Raw genomic sequence first — 18,629 nt, forward strand, 5'->3', positions numbered from 1 at the left:
TTTTCATCGGTCCTATCCTTGTATAAGGCTTTACAACATTCCTTCTTAGCCTTCACCTTTGTTTGTACCTCCTCATTCCACCACTAAGATTCCTTTGGTGTGGGGCAAAGCCCTTGGACTCTCCTAATACCTCTTTTGCTACTTTTCGGATACAACTAGCCATGGAATCCCATATTTGGTTAGCTTCCCCTTCTCTATCCCACACACACTGGGTGATTACTTTCTCTTTGAAAATGACTTGTTTTTCTTCTTTTAGATTCCACCATCTAGTCCTTGGGCACTTCCAAGTCTTGTTTTTTTTTCTCACTCTTTTGATATGTACATCCATCACCAACAAGCGATGTTGATTAGCCACGCTCTCTCCTGGTATAACTTTGCAATCCTTACAAATTATACGATCCCCTTTCCTCATTAGAAGAAAATCTATTTGTGTTTTTGACGACCCACTCTTGTAGGTGATCACATGTTCTTCTCTCTTCTTAAAGAAGGTGTTGGCTACGAAGAGATCATATGCCATTGCAAAATCCAAGATAGCTTCCCCATCCTCGTTTCTCTCCCCAAAACCATGGCCACCATGAAAACCTCCATAGTTGCCTGTCTCCCTGCCCACGTGTCCATTTAAATCTCCTCCTATAAATAACTTCTCCGTCTGAGCAATTCCTTGCACCAAGTCTCCAAGGTCTTCCCAAAATGTCTCCTTCGAACTCGTATCCAACCCTACTTGAGGTGCGTACGCACTAATCACATTGATAAGTTCTTGTCCTATTACAATCTTGATTGCCATGATTCTATCTCTTACCCTCTTGACATCTACAACATCTTGTGTCAAGGTCTTGTCCACGATGATGCCAACACCGTTTCTCGTTCGATTTGTGCCCGAATACCATAGTTTAAACCCTGAGTTTTCTAGATCATTTGCCTTACGACCAACCCACTTAATTTCTTGTAGGCACATAATATTTATCCTTCTCCTCACCATAACTTCTACTACTTCCATAGATTTTCCCGTCAAGGTTCCTATATTCCACGTTCCTAAACGCATTTTGCTCTCTTGAACTCTACCCTTTTGTCCTAGCTTCTTCACCCTTCCCCGTCTAATAGGATCAAAGTACTTCTTTTGTGTGTTCCGTGTAAAGTTGATAGGAGCATATGCTCCCAAACAACTTTGAGTGGAGTCGTTCGAAAAGAAGTTTCTATAGCCCCCTTGCTCATTTAACACTGCATCCAGGTGCCGATGGAGATACAGCGACCCTTGCTCACTTATCACTGTGCTCGGGCCACACAGCGCGCCACTTACGGGTGACGCCCTAGCTTTAGCGCGATTTCGTTCTGGATTCATTTTCATAAGGAATCGACGTAATCATGGAGTGCCGACTGTCGACTACCTGACGCCCTCCCCCTCCTTCTTTATCCGGGCTTGGGACCGGCAATGTAAGATAAACTTACACGGCGGAGTTAGAAAAGCAGAGAGCAATAAATCTAAAAATTTCGAGTGGTGCTTACACTCCTGCAAGGTTTGGCTGGAATAAGATCTCTCCTGTTTGAAACCGCTCTTTTGAAATAGTAAACCAGCCTTGTCCACCAGCTCCAAATGATGTTTGTGTATTTTTTTTTTTTGATAGCTCATCTTCATAATCCTCAGCAACATAACTTAGGCCATCTCTAACCGAGGGCTGACCAGATGGCTCGTTTTAGCCTTCTGGCCCTCCAAGATTCCCCAAGATATTAATATTTTAATGAACAGTACAGGGCCATATTGGCCTCCGTCTCCAACCAAGGGCCAAAGGGCCAGATGGCTCGTTTTAGCCCTGTCACAAAAAACCGTCTCCAACCGAGGGCCAAAGGGCCATAGGGCCAAACATAATTTATTATTTAAAAACTACAATTTAAATTCAAATCTAACGGCTAAGTGACGTCAACATGATGTCAGCTAGCCGTTGGTAGCTGACATCATGCTGACGTCAGCTAACCGTTGGATTTGAATTTTTTTTTGCTATAAATAGGGTGGATATTGGGCTATAATTCACACAACTTTAAATTCAATCTATTTCAATTCAATCTCTTGCAATTCAATCTCTTTCAATTCAAGTTTGCAATGAATTCCAACTTTGGATCTTCATAGAATTTAAAAAAAAATTGAAACAAATTTTGTGAAATAGAAGTTATAGGAAAAAAAATGGAATTTAAAAAAAAATATGAAACAATTTTTGTAAAATAGAAGTTATAGGAAAAAAAATAGAATTTAAAAAAAATTGAAACAAATTTTGTAAAATAGAATTGAAAAAAATATGAAACAAAATTTGATTCATATGAAAAGGAAAAAAAAAAGGAAAAAAAAGGAGTTTAAATTCATATAAAAAAAAAGAAGTTAATACAACGGCTACTAGCCGTTATATTAAAAAAAATTCAAACTATTAGTGTCGGTTATAACCGACACTAATAGTAATTAAAAATAAAAATTTTGCTTTTAAATAACTATTGATGTCGGTTATAACCGACAGTATTAAAAAATTCTTCTTTAATGCTGTCGGTTATAACCGACAACAATAGGAAAACATTAAAAAAAAAAAAGCCAGCCTGGGGCTGGCTGGCTGGCTGGCCGAAAGCAGCTAGCCCTCCAGCCCTCCAACCCTCTCCGATCCCGAGAGGCCCTTCCAGATTCCAGAGCCCTTTGGCCTAGCCCTCGGTTGGAGACGGTTTTAGGGCTATTTTCGGCCATGTGGCCATTTGGATCATTCGGTTAGAGATGGCCTTAGTTTCTGAAAAGAAGTCAACCAATAAGACGTGAAATTGAAAATTCTTTCTTTCGTGATTTACCATACTAACAAATACGCATCTTTTTTAAGTTTCCACAATCCAATCCTTCAACCAGTCAAGCATAGGGCAAACTGAACCTCTTACCCCAGGACATCGAGCTCACTTGGTAACTTCCTATTTATCATTCCACCAATAAATTTCCAAACAACTATGACATGAGAAGAAAGAACAAAAGCTAGAACTAGAAAAAGCCCTCTTTAAACACTATGGCGTTCTACTGGTCACATTAACACTCACGGATAGCATTCTATAACGATAAAAATCCAAGCTATACCTCTTTCACAGTCCGAACAGTGTACAGTGAGTCAAAATTGATATTGTTCTGCTGCAATAGCTCCCTAAGGAACCCTATAAGCTTCAGTGCTCCCAATCCCATAACCTCCACACCTACCTTGCCAGGCCCGGCCCGAACTCAGTGCCACCAGAGCAACTGTCCAGAGCTCAAAATTGAAAGGGGCACCAAAAAAGAACCCAAGTAACTAGTTAAAAAAAAGAAGACCAGAGCCCAAATAGGGGCTGGAGGGCAAAGCCCAAGTTTGACAAAAGATGAAAAAAGGGCCCAAGATACCATACCGAAACTAGTATCCCGAATCCCAAACCGAAATTTTTCTGGACGGAAATTTGAAGACTAATCCCAAACCAAATTTTAGGGAATCTCGAAATATTTTCGGGATTTTGGGACAAATCGGGAATCTCAAATTTAAATATGAAATTATGAATTGTTGTTCAAATATATAATTCAAGAACTAGAAATGTCATTTCATTAACACTACCATTTAATCTAAAACTGGCATGCCTGATTGTTTTTATTAGAGTTAAAATTCAAATTAATTAAACCCTTTTTGCAATCTGTTAAGAGACAAAAGAATCAAGTCTTCTGAAATCATCAGTCATGGCAGCAGCAATAATAAAATCCAAATGAATATCAAACAGAACATGAAAAATATGCAACGTGTAGGGCATTCCAGGTTGCAGAGCATGGATTAGAAACTACTAGCGTCAATTATAAAAGAATAATATATATATGTATAAATATATATATATATATATATATAATAATTAATATTATATATTTTCGGTTTGGTATGGGATTCCCGAAATATTGAGAAGCCAATCCCGAATCCCGTACCGAAATTTCGGGATCGGTTCGAGATAGCATCTCGAAAATTTCGGGAATTTCGGTTTGGGAAATTTTTGGTTTGGGATCGGAATTTTTTCGGTTCGGTTCGGGATTTTTTTCCACCCCTACTTGTTACCCACTTCTCCTACTGTCCTACCGTCCCAGTCCCACCCTAACTCCCTTTTCTTTTCTCTCAATACTCAATTCCTTAACGGAAGGAAATATTTTAGTCAATGGAAGGGAAGATGATGGAGGTCGAAATCCATGGATTGGCGGGAATATGATTCTTTCAACTGTTTTCACAATGGAAGAACCTGAAAGGAATCTTGGAATGCATCAGAAAGAGAGAAGCATATGTGATATAAAGGTAAAAATAATTGTACCTTATATATAAACAAAATGAAGCTTCAAATGTTGCAGGTGAGGAAGAAGTCCTAGTGATCCAAGTAAATCATATAGGTTAAAACTTTGGGCGGAATAATGGCCGGTTATGATCACAACTATAGATCTGGTTACTCTAATGGCACGGGGGGAGGACCGCACACCAATAAATGGAACAAGACAAGCTATGCAGATGATGAGTGCCGCACAATCATCGTTGGTGTTGATGGAACACGAAGACAAGCCATATTAGCCGCTATGACTTAAGATAGGCTAAATGGATTAGCAATCTTGTGCATTGAAAAAGATGAGATTGAAGACTTGGAGTATGATGATATTATTGATGATTTTGCCTCAAAAAATGCCAGAAGACAATTTCTTAAAGGTTGAAATTTAAAGGAGCTTTGCTAGGAGTGGTTGTATATGATTGTATAGTAATAGACATAGCAAGAAAACCCCAAAGTATGGAATCAAAGTGACAAGTATATTGAAACAATCTAACAATCATGTGGAATGGAAGTTATATGCAAAAGAACTTCTTGACTGCGACCTGAAATAAACATCTCACCAAAAGGGTGGCTGACCGGCCTGATGGACATGCGTATTTGCTCCGGCCAAACTTGCAATAGCCAGAGCCCCCTTCCAAGAAATGTAAAGATTTATGTCGGAGCTACATAAACTCAAGGCGTTTGTTTGCCCTCACTAAGTGGAACTGGACTGGACTGGACTGGATTAGCTGTTAGTCCAATACCGTGTTTGTTCCATGCTGGAACTAACATTAATGAGACTAAAGGGGACTAGCATGGACAAAACCCTTCACTAAGAGGTCTTAGTGAGACCCCCCAATAACCATGGGACTAGCTAAAACTATCCTCTCTCGTCCTCGTCATGCTCAACGACCACTTCCGATAGACTCCTCGTCATCTCCGGTCACCTAGATCATAATAAAATATTAATAATTTATATATTAAATAATATAATATGAGAATTTGTTATTATCCAGCTTCTTAGTCCAACACTGCACCAAACGCTTCACTAAGTTAGTCCAGCTTAGTCTAGTCTAAGCCAATCCAGCTTAATCCTTGAAGCTAGTCCAGTCCAAGATTGTCCTGCGCAACAAACGCCTAGATTTTCTAACAAAACAAAATCATAACTCTACTCATATTATTACGGATGGTAGATAGTAGTGATACTAAAACATTGAATAGCTATTGTTAGCCTTCTTAAACATAAATATTGTTATTACATAAGGAGGCTAGAGACACTCACCATCAATGATAACAGAACCAGGAACTTGAACTTATTGACCATAAATACTCATATAGGACAAATGGGGACCCTCACTCGAGAATGTTCTTCAACAAAAATAATATTTGAATAAGCACGGCCATAAAACTCAAAACACAATTCAATGAACAGGCACCAAGCAACATATACATTATTTCGGCATCAAAGAACAAATTCTCTAGACAAGTCCATGGTTTCCTCACCAAAACAATGGCGTACGTTTTCTCCAAGATACTTGAGTAGTTCTTTATTTCAATTAACTAAGATACGTTGTCTCGATTTCAATCATCACAACGAACAAATACAACCAATTAAAATCCCATTCACGATTCTGACATTTTTTATGTTTGACCACTTGAAAATCACACCTTTACACAATTTTGCCCAAAAAAAAAAATTCTGCCAGTAAAAAATTCAAACTTTATTACTACTATAATAATTTAAACAAAAAAAAAATCATTTAATCGATAGACTTTATAACTTATGAATTGAGTTGCTGCCGCCAAATATTGAACTTTAAAAAAAAAAAACGAAATTTCCCAGTGAACTCTCCATCTTTTAACACTAATTTATTTATATTAATTGAAAACAAAGTCGTTAAAATTAAATTCCAAAGTGAGATTTTTCAGCTGAGTTGATAAAATTGAAAAAAGAATTAAAAAAAAATTAAAATTGAGAAGTGGGAAATGCATGAAATTGAACATCCTCAGGTGGGTTTCCGAGAAAACAGCGGATTCCCAAAATACCCTTATTTTATCTTGATGCGTTTGCATACAATAACATGATCAGAGGATTTATGCTAGAAACATTTTTGCCCCCGTTTCAACTGTTTCTTGTAGGAAAATTTTATTTGAACCCATATAACCTTTGTTTACTCCCTAAATCCGTCATGGTGCCTTACGGGCAAGTCGGGGATTTGCTCACATACGAGATTGGTGGGTGCGGGCGTGCCACTACTAGATGCCGCTAGTAGACGGGATTTGAATGATTGAGGTTGCGCCTGAGTTTGACTTCGAACCAAGAGATTGTGCCATTTGAGTGGGAGTTACTCAAATTAAGGTTCTTTATTTGCCTTAAAAATAAGGACTTTACTTATATGGAGAGATAGAACAATATGTAAATGACAAGGTTGCTTAGAAATATAAATGACAGAGGAAAATGACTAATATTGCAGATTGCTTATAATTTATATGACTGGAAATTAGTACATAAAAGCTACAAATCAGATCGATACTACAAGTGAGTAGCAGAGCTAATAAACAAGAAAAGCAAAGGATGCTTGGCTAAAAATAAATGTCTACAAGGAAGCTGATGAGCTAATTTGAGTAGAGTTTTGATTGGTTGTTTTGAGTGTCTGTAATCCTTCTCCATCTGCTTCTTTATATAGAGGTTTGGAAGAGCCCCATTGCTGAGATCTTTGTACTTGCTCGAAAGAAGCTTGGGCAGCTTGCATTTCATTTGCCAACTTGCATGAAGAAATAATATTAAAAGGGGAACTTGCATTTCCACCATATGCTTGAAGGAATTATTTTGTGAAAACATGTTCATTTGAGCAACATCATATAGCATGCAATTAACAATTAAAAGGCGGAATCATGCTTACATGCACTCAAATACAAAACATTAACCAAGAAATTCAAAGCCTAGTAGATTGGTGAACCAATTAATCAACTCAAAACAAAGTGAGTTGAAATTAATACCTTTGTAGATTCCTCTTTGCATAAGCAAAGGCTAATCACCCAAAGAGATAGGGGCCTTCATTCCTTGCTTCTTAGATCCATGGATTTGGATGGAAGAATAGGTTCTCTAAGTTCCCAAAATTGAGAACCTCTAATTCTCGACACCAAGGTTCGATTGTAGAAGAAATGAGTGACCTTGGAGTAGTAGGATTGCTAGATGTACCCTCCAAGGTGTTGGCCTCTTTAGAGAGAAAATGGAGAGACAATTCTCACCAATTTTCCCCCAAAATAAACCCTTTTTCTCTTAATGAATATTTGGCTATAAAGTCATTTATATAGTCACTTCTTTAAGTGACCTAAATAACCAAAACCCTAATTCATCACCATATGGCCGGCCACCTAAGGAATTTTGGGCTTTTGGGCTTTAATGAATCTTTATTCATTAAATTGTCATACAACTTAAGTTAATGGGCTTGACGTTCGAAGCCCATTGGGCCTTAAGATCCAAAACTATCCCGAAGTCTTTAACGAACTTATTCGTTTGATTAATTAACATATTAATTAATCCTTGCCATAAATAAATGATTAAACCATTTAATCATTCTTACTCATTTCCGTTTAATCTCCAATCTCTACCTTTCACGGTGTGCGATCCATTAGGTTCCTTTTAGCGAGGTAGTGGGCGATTAAAACCATTTTACATCGATTGTGAATTGAAACTATTTTCAATTCTCCCTTTAGTGATTATACACGTTTAGGGCTTCCACAAACCATGAGTGACACCTAGCAGCATATCATGGTTACCCAAGCTAATCAGAAGAGGTGGAGAACCTATTTAGTTCGGGATTACAAATGCAATACGGTCCTTCTCTAATCTAATACTCTTGACCACATTGTTTGGTTTGATAGTTTATTTTCTCATGTCTACTATCCAATGTGTGTCTTGTGCTTATATGATTACCTTGAATGTGATTAGGAACACATTCCCAAATCTCATTCATACTCTGGCCAGATATTCAAATCATATCAGAGAGTATTCTCCCTCAAACGGTTTGAAGGTTAGAGATCCCTTGTTGCGCATTCACTTGTCTCCATAGCTAAGCGGCTTGACCCCAACGATGCCGTGGACACCCTCCTGATGGAGTGACTTTGACATAATCAAAGATCAAGGTCTTAACCACAAGACAACTATGATGCCTCAGGTCAAAGGACTAATTTGCATTATCCCAACCATGAGTTCTCATGTGACATGGAATATGAGAACTCTTCGTTGATCGCGTTCAGTGAACTCATTCTCTATTGAGCACCTACCGTACTTGTCTTGATGTCACACACACCAATGATTCGAGACTAATCACTCTCCCTGAGAGAAGACATAGTACGTACTGATCTTAACGGACTGTCAACGCCCAATTGGCAATCCTATGATCAGGAACGTTTAGGATGTGTCTACGAAAGAATGGTTTCATGAATCTAACTTCATTAGATTACATTCTCCCAATCACATATTCCTTGGACTTTATCGTTTAAGCATATAACATTTATATGAGACGGCTCAAACAATAATGTATGCCCTTTATATGTAAAACTAGATTAGTTTAACATGTGAAATGTCCGTAAAGTATCATCACATGATTGGCTTTAGGGCACATTTCCAACAATGCTTTCATCACATGTTTTCCCACTTGTAATAAACTAACATTTAAAAGAAGCAAGTTGGCTTCTTTTACATGCTCCTTGCCCGAAAGCTTGCTGATGCCTTTCCATCTACTTGCAATACATGCATGTATCTTATTAAACAAAGGCTAGACAAACCTCGACCACCCAAACAAATAGGAGAAACAATATTACAGTGTAAAACTTATCCCACTTGCATAAAATATCTCTCCAGATTAGTCTTCTTGCTCATTAATCCTCCAAATCCCATATTTTACCCAAATTGCCCAAATAAGTAAAAATGGGTATATTTTGAGTGCAAACAGTGCCCCCAAGTTTTACAAATTTGAGCAAAGTTTGTAAAACTTACAACCTCAATAAGCTCATCCAGAAGATTGATGATATAGCAGGCATAAGAGACATTTAAGCATAAAGAACACTTGATCACAAATGGCAACTTTGTTTGCTATGACTTCCCAAAAGCCTTAGTGGCTCCAGTGCTGCTAGAAAGGAAGAGGCACGTCTACCTCTTCTGTCTTTCTGTTGTTGATAAACTTGGCAAGATGAGCAAGGCAATTGGTAGAACAACTAGCATTGGAAAAAAATGTTGTCTGGCTTGTGCTCCTTGATACCAAAAAACATGGGAGCATCCTTGGTGGTCGCAAAAAATAGTAAACTGGAAAAATGCCCGAAGTCGGGCAAACTAGAAAACATAGAAAAAGAATGGAGAAGAGATAAACTTGGGCAACTTTTCTTTTTCTTCTTCTTTTTCTTTTTTGCCTCTTTTCATATAATATATAATACTAATAATAATAATAATAATAATAATAATAATAATATATATATTATAGCCCATTCGGGCATATTGCTTCTATTTATTTATTTATATATATATATAAAGCTCTTTCGGGCAGAGCACCTTTTTTTTTACTCTTTAAGTATAAGATATATATAGTACTATTGGGTAATAGTGACAGACAGTCAAGGAGAAAGAGAAAAAAGGGAAAAGAAAGAAAAAAGAGAAGGGAAGAGGGACCGACACTCTTTCTGGCAACAAAGATCAGAAGAGACAAGGAAAACAAGAGGAAAGATAGAGAAATAAGAGAAAGAAAATGAAAGAAAATGACAGCCCCTTGGGCTTCGGGCTACAAGAAAAAAAGCAGCCAGTCTTATATTATAATATAAGATATATATTTTTTTGGTTTCTTTTCAGTACTTTTCTTCTATATATATATATATATTTTTTTTTTCTTATATATATATATATATATATATATATATATATATCCCACTTGGTCAAAGTAAAGACAATGGACTTTAACAGAGACACGGAGAAAGAGAAAGGAAAAGAAATAAAAAGAGAAGGAGACAAAGGAAGAGAAAGAAATAATAAAAAATAAAAGAAGAAAAAGGAAGAGACCCTCTTTCGGACCAAAGGAAAACAGAAGTGATAAGAAGGAGAAACAGGAAGAAAAATGAAGAAAAGGAAGACGACAGGGAAAGAGAGAGAGCCTTACAGTCTTGTATGATTAGTGCTCACACACTCCTCTCCCTAGCCAGCAAAAATCCAGATTTCTCTTCCCATACTGAGAGATAATCATATTGCATTTGTTGCTCACTTATCCGTTCCATTGAGCTGTACTGGAATTTGCTCTGCTGGTTGATGTTCTTCGCCCAAGCTGCGACTCCAAGACACCACCCATGTATTCGTTCTGGAGCCACAACGCCACCCCAGGCTCATGGGATTTCCTCGTGCTGTCTTTCCCATTTTTGGTTTTTTTGCTGCTCGCCTCATTTTGACAGATTCATCTTTCGCAAAATTTCCATCTGGTCGTTGAGGAAAAGGCCTGCTCCATTGAAGCATGAGTCATAGTTTGGGAAGAGTATAATATCCTGATGGCGTCATCTTGGATGGCAGAAGGACCGAGAAAAGCTCCGTCGGTCATTCGGGCAAACTTCAAAAACAGTTTTCTGTACTTTTCCTCCAACCCCGGCCATTCAACGTAATCTGAGAACCCAAATAAGAAGATCAGGTGGCCATTGATTTTTAGACGACTTGTTGATGGGAACACCGTTGATCAGAGCTGGTGAATGGTTACCAACAACTCGTTTTGTAATGGATGAAGCATGTTGCTGTAACCGCCGCATGTCACTAATATTTGATTGCTGCCTAAGCAAAGACTACATCGTGCTGGAATGTGGACCGTCTATGTGCTCTTGACCAATGAATTGAGGATTCTGAAGCCTTTTAATTTCATCAAATTACTCTTATGCCCAGGGCCACTGCCTCTTTGTGATTTTGTCGGGTAAGGTTATAGCTCCATTAGGGATTAATGGGCAAGATACTCATGCTCTAGTGACAACGGCTTCCAACGGGTTCATTCTTTCGTACGGCTCCTCCTTTTACAAATGGCCATGACTTCTTATCTTTGGGATATATGAGCATCATATATTTGCTCCACTTCCCAAGTCGCTCGATTGCGGCCATTGTCTTGAGTTCCACCAAGAATATTGCCAGAACTTCTTCAAGAGTGGTTGATCTCTATACATTGTTCGCCAAAGCCCTCGGGTAAGATTGTGGCTTTCGTCGGGCACCAGCAATTTGGGCAAGATAACCCTATGCTCCTCTTGCAATAGCCATTGAGAAGCTATTTGAGAAGTTTTTTTAGCAGGAAAGCCATAGTTTTGGCTCTTATGAAGCTCCTCATTCCATGAATCAACTGCTTAGATCTTTATATTTTCTGTTTTTTTTTATATAGCTCACAACCCAATTCGAGCAACATAAAGAAAGAGAGAACAAGAAAAAGAAAAGGAAAGAAAAAGAAAGAAAGGAAAAATAAAATAGAGAGAGAGAGTGCCCTTTCGGGCTGACTGAAACAAAAAAAGAAAGGAACAAAGAAAGAGAAAGACAAAGCCCCCTAGCAAGAAAGCTAGACAAAAACAAGAAAGCAAAATCTTTTTTTTTTTTTTTTATACTTTTCACTATATTATAAAATAATAAAATATATATAAAGCCCATTCGGGCAACACTTTTATTATATGTAATATAAAATATAACACTATAAAATATATATATATATATATATATATATATATATATATATATATAGCTACATAGTATAATATATAATAAAATACATATATAAGTGTACTTTTGGCAGACAAAAACTGAGGGAGAGACAAGAAAACTGAGGGGGAGACATGAAGAAAGAGAAAGAGAGAAAGAAAAAAAAAAAGGAAAGAGGGATTTGGTACCTACTCTCGGGCAAAAGGAAACAGGAGAAAAAGAAAAGGAAAGAGAGAAAGAAAGAAGAAAAGGAAGACAGGGAGTTCCACTTCGGGCAAAAGAAGAAACAAGAAAATAAGCCCCACTTGGCATATTGGTAAGCCTCTTGATCGCCCAAATATCTCTTAACATTTAAATCTTTTTCTCTTTTTAAAATTGAGTATAGAAAGATCAGATCCACCTTTTAATTTGGCCATGCTATGTAGCTTGGGAACCATAGGAGGTGGTCATTCATGTTTGATCCCGAGCTTTGCCCCCCTTGAGATCTTGATGCGGGCAACATGCTTGTGTTGGCAGGGAAGAGTGTGGGAACTTTTTTCTTCTTCTTCGGGCTCCACATGAGGTGTGGGTTCGAGCCCCCCGAGCGTTGGTGTTTGGCGTACAATGGCTTGGTCTTCTACAACCATATCCATTTTCATGGATTTTTCATTGGGTGGGGCCATTGTTTGGCCTTCATCAATATGTATGATTTGTTCTTCCTTGGTTGTAGTAGGGTAAGTGTGTTTTGTAGAGGGGATTTGACACATTTGATCTATCAACTTCCTCAAAGTTTCTCCAAAAGTTGTGTAGCTTTCCTCCACCATTTTAAAACACTTAGTCACCTCTTCACCATACTCGATGCTTGCCACATGGAGTTTGGATACCTTCTCTAATTTGCCCACATCCTCTTTGTAGAGCTTTTCATCCGGATGATCATAAGTTGGCATTTCATATATTGGCTCTATGTACTCATTGGAAGCATTTTGATACTCAAAGCCATTTGTTGGCCTATCATAGTATTCATGAATATGATTGTCTTCAAAAGAATAATAACCTTCGTCATAGCCATAAGTTGGCCAATCTTCAAGATTATTATTTATTTGATAACCATGAGTTGGCCGACAATCATATTCCATGGGACTTGAGTACTCTTCAGCCATGTACCCATAAGTTGGCAACTCATAGGTTGGCTCTATGTGATAGCCATAGCTTGGGCGCTCTTCCACATCGTCATCCTCCGAAAAAGCAAAAAAATCATGAACATAAGGATTGTTCATGATCTAACTTCATATAAGGGTCCCACTGAGCGTGCCAAAATATGTTTGCTCCCTAAATCCGTCATGGTGCCTTGCGAGCAAGCCGGGGATTTGCTCACATACGAGATTGGTGGGTGCGGGTGTGCCACTACTAGATGCCGCTAGTAGACGGGATTTGAATGATTGAGGTTGCGCCTGAGTTTGACTTCGAACCAAGAGATTGTGCCATTTGAGTGGGAGTTACTCAAATGAAGGTTCTTTATTTGCCTTAAAAATAAGGACTTTACTTATATGGAGAGATAGAACAATATGTAAATGACAAGGTTACTTGGAAATATAAATGACAGAGGAAAGTGACTAATATTGTAGATTGCTTGTAATTTATATGACTGGAAATGAGTACATAAAAGCTACAAATCAGATCGATACTACAAGTGAGTAGCAGAGCTAATAAACAAGAAAAGCAAAGGATGCTTGGCTAAAAATAAATGTCTACAAGGAAGCTGATGAGCTAATTTGAGTAGAGTTTTGATTGGTTGTTTTGAGTGTCTGTAATCCTTCTCCATCTGCTTCTTTATATAGAGGTCTGGAAGAGCCCCCTTGCTGAGATCTTTGTACTTGCCTGAAAGAAGCTTGGGCAGCTTGCATTTCATTTGCCAACTTGCATGGAGAAATAATATTAAAAGGGGAACTTGCATTTCCACCATATGCTTTCATCATATGTTTTCCCACTTGTAATAAACTAACATTTAAAAGAAGCAAGTTGGCTTCTTTTACATGCTCCTTGCCCGAAAGCTTGCTGATGCATTTCCATCTACTTGCAATACATGCATGTATCTTGATTAAACAAATGCTAGACAAACCTCGACCACCCAAACAAATAGGAGAAACAATATTACAGTGTAAAACTTATCCCACTTGCACAAAATATCTCTCCAGATTAGTCTTCTTGCTCATTAATCCTCCAAATCCCATATTTTACCCAAATTGCCCAAATAAGTAAAAATGGGTATATTTTGAGTGCAAACAACCTTACTCTACATCCAACTTAAATTTAAAATGTGAATTGTCAATTTTACCCTATTATACAATTACACTCAAATGCAAGATAAAATCAGGAATGAAACTAAAATTTATCAATAAATCTAATATTCAATATACCCACTACTGGTTCAAATGACAACAGAGGGCTTGAGTTAATTATTATTACTAGTGTATGTGTATGTATAAAATGATTTTGAGTCCTATAATTCTTGCAGTTTTGAATTACTGTGGCTAAAACCCAAGTGATGCCTAAGAATATGGATTTACAGATTAAAATTTAGATCACCCAATACACCTAATCCTAAAACTGAGGTAAAAACTTGAGATTAAAGCATTTGAAAAATGCTAATGCATTTGTTTATCAAGCGGCAATGGGATAAAAACAATGGGAATGCAATTAAGATAAAGCGCACAAGGATTAAAACCAACTCGATTTCTATTGTAAGAGAAATAAGCATATTGGTTTAACATTTCAATCTCAAATAAGCATAAAAAGACCGTAACATATGAGTTAATTACCTCATCTAATCTTGTTTGCTCACATAACTTTTCCGATTCCAGATTGCTTGTTTGACCGATTCATCAAACATCACTCCATATATTTATGGTCATTACACTCTCAATCAACGAGTTGTGGAAAACAAGTTGTAGACCCTTGATTTTGAGTTTTTATTTTCAAAATGAATGTAAAGATAAATTACATATTAAATTAGGTTTGTAATGGTAGTTTAGGTAGTAAAATTGGGTTTAAAGAGATGCTAATAGTTCAATTAAAAACTAGATGGGTGTAAAAAATAAGTTAGGTGTAAAAAGAGATTATATAGGTTCAAATAAAATTTGAGAGCTGCTAGACCCACCCTTGTCTTATTTTCCCACCCACATTATATTTACACCCACTATAAAAAGTTAAAAAATTAAAATGTTATTTTCTCACCCACTATTATTCCTAAAATAACCCTTATATATAATTAGAGATCATCTTTTCTCTTAAAAAAGAATATAAACAAATAATATTACTCTCTTCTAAAAGGCAGGAAAAAAAAAAACCAAGGTCTTCTAGTCTTAAGTCTGATGTAGTTTGGTCGGGATTGAAAATAGAGAAGCTTACTCAAGTAAACCATCCCTCAAGCCGGAACCCTTGGGGTTTTTTTTGTTTTTGTTTTTTTGTTTTTATTCTTCTGCAAGGAATCCAATAAACTATGAAGCCAAATGATCTCAAATCTCAACTGTAAACTTCCAATTAACAAGATTAGCCATTCTCCCGACAACTCTCTCCTTGAACCCTTTAACCACTCTCTACTGCCACATTCTTTCCTTTTCGACAACGAAAAAAAGTACCAAACTCTCCAGTCAAATGAATCACAAAAGAAATAACCGCGGTGAATTCAAATTAATACTTTAACTAAAAAATCAGGAAGTTAAACCATCTCTCAAGCCCTAACCCCTGGGGGATTTTTTTTGTTGCAAGGAACGCATGTATGTGAGGTTATGCTAGATGATGATGGAGAATGCTTTTTGAAATTTCATGAGGGGAAGGCAGATAGGAGTTGCAGAGAGGTGGGTTCTTATTTGGGCAACCAAAATCCTAGGGATACAACTCTCTTTAGTAATTATTTCACACCCAAACTTTTCTTTTTTATTTTTTATAAAAAAAAAAAGTAATGCAAAAGGAGGTAACTAAGGTCCTTATTAGTTATTTTACAAATGAATAAATTTGTAATTAAAAAATGGGTGGGAAGATAAGACATTGGGGTGGGAATAACAGCTCTCTTATTTGTTCTTACTTTTCACTTTAGCGGAAACCCCCGATAGATTTTATAGTTCTTTCAATTAATTTGGAAGTTCAAGTTCTTTTTTTTTTTTTTTTTACTTGAATTTGATTTTATTTGATTTTTTTTTTGTTTTTTTGTGATAGGTTGAGAATGTGAAAGATTTGCTGGAGGTGGAGGTGAGAAATTTAATTTAATTCATGATTTATTATTGTTTTTTTACTTTATTTTTTGTGGGATTGTACTGCTGGATTTACTTCATTTAGCAGTTTACATGTTTTCTTATATTTTTTTTTATTTCCTTTCTTTTGTTGCAGCCATGTCTGTCGAAGAAGATAGACTGTGGAACATTGTGAGGGCCAATTCCAAAGATTTCAATGCCTGGACTACTTTAATTGAAGAGACAGAGACGGTTGCAGAGGTACGTTAGCTGGATCTTTGAGTCATTAGATGAATCCTTTGGGCGAGTGTGAATCATCTGAGGTTGCAAAAGATAAGATTTTGGCAGAGAAATTGTTGTTATTTAAATATGAATCATATGAGGTTTCAAAACTGTGAACTTCACTTACCTTCTACATGTTCTTAGATATTTATGTGATAGTCAGCTGCCTTAGCATACCATGGTCTGCCCATGGCTGGGTAAATATCTAACCTTTAGTCAATAAATGCCCTTAGAAGATGGAGGCTAAGTTTTAATACTAATTTTTTTTTACCAAGAGAATAAATTGATAGTAGTACCAATTGGAAAATGAAATAATAGTGGTAGTAATAATAGTGGTGAGACAGTGAGGAAAGGAGGATTTCCAAACTGGTAACTCAGTATGCCCCTTTATATTATGGAAATGGTAACATGCGATAAATTGTGTGGTTACTCAATGATATTGTTGTTCTTATAAGTGAAATTTTTACTTGGTGTTTGCATTCAAATTGGTGTTTGCCACAACTCTTGCTGTCGGAATTTACTAACTATTTGAATATGCTTCATACATTTACTTAGCAGTTCTTTTTGAACTAACAAATTACTCTACTTTTATATGCAGGATAACATATTGAAAATTCGGAAAGTTTATGATGCTTTTTTAGCAGAGTTTCCTTTGCGTTAAGGTTATTGGAAAAAGTATGTGGATCATGAGGCACGTCTAGGTTGTATCGATAAAGTTGTGGAGGTCTATGAACGAGCAGTTGAAGGTGTTACCTATTCAGTTGATATCTGGTTGCATTACTGCATTTTTGCCAATAAGCACATATGGAGATCTAGACACTGTAAGAAGGTAATAGATTTTCATTTATGCATTGTTCGTGCTGGTCTTTGCTTTGATAGTTCATGGTTGCGTGGTTTCTCAGTTGCAACATACTGGTGCTCTTGCTTTCTAATTAACGTCATTTCAGTATGATTGCAACAATGATTCCTCACATGTATTTCTGGAAAGGTTTGATGGGAATGCACTTTTGAAAAGCTTTTCTGATGTGAAATCCCATGGTTTTGAGGCTACAGTACGAGTGTAGCTTTGTTTTTTTTTTTTTTCTTTCTTGTTTTTGTTTTAAACGATCTACTTCCATTTTTTGACCTCAAATATATGTTCTACCTTATCACAAAGACCTGCATCTTAGTAAATTTAAGAGGAAAATTGTTTTAATTAACTTATGCTAAAAATGAAACAACGATTGACATATGCTGAACTATGAAGTTATTTATTTGATATTTGTAGAGAAGTGGGCTTAATTTGAAAGAGTTTTATAGAAAGGAGAATATGGGGTGCCGGGTGGCTGGAAGAGGCAGAAGAGCTCATCATGTCAATGCCAGAAAAATCTAATTCAGTAATATGGGGTGCGTTACTTGGCGCTTGTCGGACACATGGTGACCTGAGGGGAGGGAACCTTGCGTTCAAGCACTTTACTGAACTGGAACCAATGTCTAGTTACAGATACAAACTAGCAGGGATTATGTTTGCCAACGCTGGAGAAAGGAAGTGCAACTAAAATTCGGAAACTCATTGGAGAAAATGAATTGGAGACTACTCGTGGGATGAGTTTCATCAAAATAAGTGGCGCCGTCCATGAGTTTGTAGTGGGGACTATTCATCATAGCAGGCACAAAGAAATCTACATGTGGAACAGGGGTCATAGATTGTTGGTGATTGATGAAACTGAAATTGGAACACCATTCTTTACGTTGGAAGATCGCAAAACCACAAGAAATGGCAATCCTCTCATGGACATGCAATACTCTTGATGTCACATCCCAACCCGGGGTCCACCACATCCCGGGCACACTCCACCGCCGTAGCACGATATTGTCCGCTTTGAGCCCCGACCACACCCTCACGGTTTTGTTTTTGAGAATTCACACGAGAACTTCCCAGTGGGTCACCCATCATGGGAGTGCTCTCGTGCGCTACTCACTTAACTTCCGCGTTCCAATTAACTCCGAAGCCAGTGAGCTCTCAAAATGCCTCGTGCTAGGTAGGGATGAGAATATACATATAAAGATCACTCTCTTGAGCAATGTGGGATCTTACACTTGATACGTAGGGGGGATTTTAAATTGATAAGAGTATTTATCACTGCAACTAA

At 37.2% G+C, this 18,629-nt stretch overlaps 1 long non-coding RNA gene across 1 annotated transcript; it reads left to right on the forward strand.

The window, feature by feature from the left end:
* The first annotated feature begins 16,348 nt into the window (after positions 1-16,348).
* LOC139189273 (uncharacterized) lies at positions 16,349-17,511 on the forward strand. The gene is made up of 2 exons (XR_011572987.1): positions 16,349-16,476; positions 17,096-17,511. It is a non-coding gene; the product is annotated as an uncharacterized lncRNA (long non-coding RNA).
* Positions 17,512-18,629: the final 1,118 nt, after the last annotated feature.

Source organism: Malus domestica, chromosome 11 (assembly GCF_042453785.1).
Source record: "Malus domestica chromosome 11, GDT2T_hap1".
Taxonomy (NCBI): Eukaryota; Viridiplantae; Streptophyta; class Magnoliopsida; order Rosales; family Rosaceae; genus Malus; species Malus domestica.